The sequence below is a fragment of the Rutilus rutilus genome (genome assembly GCF_951802725.1).
Source record: "Rutilus rutilus genome assembly, chromosome: 8".
NCBI lineage: Eukaryota > Metazoa > Chordata > Actinopteri > Cypriniformes > Leuciscidae > Rutilus > Rutilus rutilus.
The window spans coordinates 4065679-4071060 of record NC_140222.1 but is presented as its reverse complement, the minus strand read 5'-3'; positions in this window follow the sequence as shown (position 1 = coordinate 4071060).

The following is a 5382-nucleotide window of genomic DNA, read 5'->3' as shown; positions in this document are numbered from 1 at the left end:
ACTGGTCCACCCTGATATTCAAGAGGCCCGAGCGCCATGCATGGGGTGGTACTTGAGGTGTTAGCCACAGCTGAAGAGGACGCATACGCAGTAGGCTTAGTTGGAGTACTGATGAGGCTGAAGCCATAAGGCCCAAAATCCTCTGAAATGAACGACGCGGCGAACCACTGAATTGACAGAGCCCGGTCCGTTGTGGGCCATGCTCTCATAAGTACGGATTCGAGAACTGTACCCAGGAACGTGATACGTTGGCTGGAAGACAGTATACTCTTGGAAAAGTTTACCCTGAGCCCGAGACATTCTAGATGGCTGAGGAGCCAGGTTTTGTGATTATGGCACTCCGCCTCTGACTGAGTCAGTATGAGCCAGTCGTCGAGGTAGTTCAGAATGCGCATTCCCCGCTGTCTTAGGGGGGAGAGAGCTGCATCCATGCACTTCGTGAATGTACGAGGCGCCAGTGCCAGTCCAAATGGTAGGACTGTGTACTGATATGTCTGCCCCTCGAAGGCGAATCTCAAGAATAGCCTGTAAGTGGGGGTTCACTTGGATGTGAAAGTAAGCGGGATGTGTCTGGTTGTGAGCATTCTGAATGGCCGTGACATGAGGGCCTAAAATGGGTCTCAAGCCGCCGTCTTTCTTCTCAACAAGAAAATAACGTCTGTAAAACCCCGACTTGCTTTGTGATACGGGGACTATCTCGATAGCCCCTTTCGCCAGCAGACATGAAACCTCGGTGCGGAGGATAGGAGCTATGGTGCTCCTTATCGTGGTTTGAATAATAGCACGAAAGCGCGGTGGTCTGCGGGCAAACTGAAGTGAGTAGCCGCGCTTCATAATATTCATCACCCAATCTGAGACTCCGGGGATGGCCTACCAAGCCAGAGCCCGATGAGCCAGAGGTAGAATCATATTTGGCTTCGGTGAATGCGCGGCGACCGCTTCCTCAAGTGGCGGGAGCGTCACGTAGCCCTTTTTCTCAGCGCCGTCAACAGCGAGAGCGTGGTAGAGGAAGAAGAGTGCAAACGTGCTGAAAAGGGTGCCCGCCAGCTTTTTGTGAGCTCTTCGTGGACCTCAGGGAGAAATGGAGCAGCGCGCTGGCGAGGGGCCGTCTGGCGCCCCGCCAGGTACCAATCGTCGAGGCAGCTTCTGGCGAGTTCAGCTGGGGAAAGCCAGTCGAGACCCAGTTCGTTGACAGCGCGAGACATGACACGGAGAAGCTCGGCGTCAATACTCACTCTAATGTCGAGACGATCGCTCTGAGAGGGAGGGGCGGGGTCCGCGGAGCCCGACCAATCCTCACTCTCAGATGCCGCCACTGAAAGTGCATCATCCAATTCCTCAGCAGATCCGCCAAAGGAAACGAGTTCCGCCGCTGCAATAGAGGGACATTGGTGGCTTCTAACGAAATGAACTGAAGATGGAGGTAGACGAGGCACACGGGGAAGGACCCAGCGTGCACGCACTGAAATCACCGCGTTCAGGGATCCTCTGATCGCGCCACTTCTTCCTACGGGGCTCGCGGGGCGCCGAAGATGGAAGGTGGGCGGGCTCACTCTCTAAAGTAGCGAGAGCGAGTCTGGATCGGAGGACAGCCACAGGCATGCTGTCACAGCAGATGGGGAGCGGCATTTGTAACAACACACTTCCACTGTTAAAACAGCAATTTGCTCTTTTAGAAAAGCTTGTAAAAGGATACTCGCCGGATGCAACAGGGAAACAATTGCTAGCGAAGTCTGCCGACGGTGCGAAGCTGTTCCGCTGAGGCTGTTCTACAGCAAGGCGGCTTCCAATCCGGAGAAATCAGCGACGAGGTGAGTCTTAGAGCTGAAGGAGAATAGATCTGTCATATGGCGAGTTTTCTCTGAATTTATACTCGTCACGCCCAAATTGGCACGCTCGAGTCTGGCAGGGCGCCAAGCATTCCCATTGCATCGCGCACTCCTGCTCACTCGCCATAGGTTTGTGCAGTTGCCGCAACACAGCCAATCAGCACACTCGCGCGAGTTATGATGCGCTGGCTGTGCAGCTGCAATGCGTTTTAAAATAAAGGCTTCAATATTCTTGAGAAAAGGATTTGCAACACAGTACGGGAGAACGGTCTCGTAAGGGAACCCAATTTAACCCCTGAGCCTATATGATCCGAAGTAACTATAACTAGCTACTTGAGTAGTTTTTTCATTGGATACTTTTTTACTCTTACTCAAGTAACTATTAAGATTTTTACTTTTACTTTGAGTAAATATTTCTATAAGTACTTGTACTTTTACTTGAGTACAGTTTTTGGATACTCTACCCACCTCTGATTTATTGTAAGTTGTGATCAATAGTGATCGGATAATAAATGTATTTGTTATGCTGTGTTGTGCTGTTGAGGTTCGCAGCCTCTCGAGGAGAAATCTGAACAAATGAGCGCAGCTCACACAAAGAAACTCAGTGAACAACACACTGCCTACAAAAATTCTAAATGTGGAGTTTTATATTTTTAACATATGATACTGTTAAGCAACCACAAACATTTAAGCTTTGTGCATTACTGTTAGACATTCCTGTTCTAGCTGAATGCATTTATCGACAAATGGCTGCATACATTTTTTTTTTTTTCTCCCCTCGAACAAATCTGGACAGAAGTGGTTGAAAGTGGACAAAAGAGACTGATGTATACTTGTGATCCAATTGACCAAAATGCATCTTAACACCAGCTGTAAAAATGCTTTACAATCTTATTTCATCCCTTCCTTGACCATGTGACTTAAACCAAATGTGAGACATTTAAACTGACCAATCAGCAGATTACAGCTTCCCACATCATACTTTAGGTGTGACATTAGAGGCTTTTGCACCAGAGGAACCTCTTAACCTTTACGCTGAGGAGAAAATCCAATGCAAATTTGAAGGGACCAAGAGAAACATGATTATGTATTTCTACTCAACATGACTTTTTGATGTAACTAAAGTACTAATTATCAAATTATTTATTCTTGATGGAAGAAAAGGGAGCAGACAATAAAAATCGACAATAAAAGTTTAATACTTGGTGCAGAAAATACAAAAAGAAAGTAAAATTGGAGCAAATAAGACAGATCTCTCTCTCTATTGACTAACAAGATAGCAAAGCATCTCAATCAGCCTCTTCTTCAGCTTCCTGAGCAAGAACAGTTAGTAAAAAAATTGGTCCCACTTTATAATAAGTGGCTTTAAGTACTATGTACTTACATGTACTTACATTGAAATTAATAATTTGATACAATGTACTTATTGTGTAACTACATGTTTTTACATTGTACTAACATTTTAAAAATTACTGCATGTAATTACAGCTGTAATTAATTTATGTAATTAAATTTGTAATTACACAGTTGACCCTTCCCTTACACCTTAAACCTACCCAATCCACCACACCTGTCCCTAACCTTCCCCATATCACACCTCAATAGCACCAAAAGTGTTTTACAATACAACATGAACACAATAAGTACATTGTACTTATTTTTTTATGCAAGTACATAGTACTTAACGCCACTTAATATAAAGTGGGACCAAAAAAAAAAAAAAAAAAAAAACTTGTACTTTTAAACGTATAGATTATATTAAGCAAAATTATACATGCGATATTGCTCTTTGGGAAGGAACTTCATCTTTGAGTTGATGTGAATCTAACAGTTAAAACTGCTGTTCTTAAAGATAAACTATTTAATGTGACAAATGTTGACAATGTTTGTTTTATACTGTCGATGGTTGTGGCCAAGGCTGTAGAGTTCTAGAATCGCCGGTGTCCCAGATATGAGAGGTTTTAGAATAGCTCCCCCGAGAAAATGTTGATTTCTCTGATTTACATTTGTGCATTTCAAGACATATGAAGGCTAAAATCTCCATCACTCTTTCTCTTTCTCTCAGTCTCTCTACTATGGTCTGTCTCTTCCCCTCCTGAAGCTGAGCTTTCTCTGGTATTCTTTTGTCAGTGAAGAAAGTAAACATAGGCTCAACTGATATTCATATACATCAGTTTTCCTGATTATTTTTGTCGGTTGTTTAACATTTCTATTCTAAAATAGCAGTCAAATATGAAATTTTTAGTTTAGCTATAGTTGATCTCACACTTCATGACCGTTAAAGGGGTCATATAATGGTACATGCACTTTTACAAGTTGATTGTACTGAAATGTGTGTTGGCAGTGCCTGTACACAACCATCATAAAATGATAAAAATCCATCCAGTGTTTTTTTTTTTTTAAATCTCCTTATATGTTTGACCCTCTCTGAAATCAAGCCGTTCACAAAATCGACGCCCCTCCCATGATTGTGATTGACGGCACTGCGTTTCAACCAGGGATGGGCATTTTTCAAAAATATTGCATTCGAATATTCGGGCTCATAAAATTCGAATATTCGTTTAAAAATTACGTTTAACGAAAAAGACGTGGTTTTTTAAGGTACTTTTTTTTTATAGTTTTGTCACCATTTCTGAAGAAGCTTATGATTAGGCAATGTACACAACAAGCTTGCAATATACACAACAATCTTACAATATGTTAAAGTTTTCTTTTAATTGAAAACATTAAACAGTAGGCCTATGTGTAAACAAAAAAATATAAAGAACAAAATGATATAAGCTCAAGCAGCGCGAATGGAAAAAACGCCTAATAGAGTAGCAGATTGCGCCAGTTATCGTACAGAACGTACACATACACTCGAGTCAGCATATGATTATCGTGTTTATATTGTTTCACGTTTATGTTGAGAAAAACAATAATATCCACATGCAGACGCGCCAGCAATTTATGCTCGAGTGAGAAAACGCGCTGCGCTGACAGACGTTTCAGAGAAATAAAGATAACGGTGTTCTAGTTCTAAGTTTCTAACAGCACGTTTTCTGTTCTTAAACCTCTCTCAAAAGAAAACTTAAAGGAAGAATATTTTGTTTGGATTTCATGTGATTTCTTATTGCGGTGATGATATTATAACTCCAGATTAATTAATTAATCTGATCAAAAGTAATTCCATTTAGTAAAATCATTTAGTAACCTCATTTTCGACTAGTAATTCCAAACTTCGCGAGGCAGATGATATTATGATCAAATACAAACAACTTGTTAAACACGCGCCACAGTGCCACCCAGTGCATTTAATTATAACTGCGAGTTAGTGCTTGGGATTTATCAGGGATTCACTGCATTTACGACCCGCAAAGTATTTACGGCTTCAAAAATTCGATAAAATTCGAATAGTATTTTATTTTTCGAATAATAATTACAGATCGAATATTCGAAAATTCGTGCACATCCCTAGTTTCAACACAGACCCGCCCTCGCTCGTGAGCTTGTGAACATCATAGTGCATTGATATGCTGGAGAAGAATGGCGTCGTCTAAGCGATTGTGGCGCT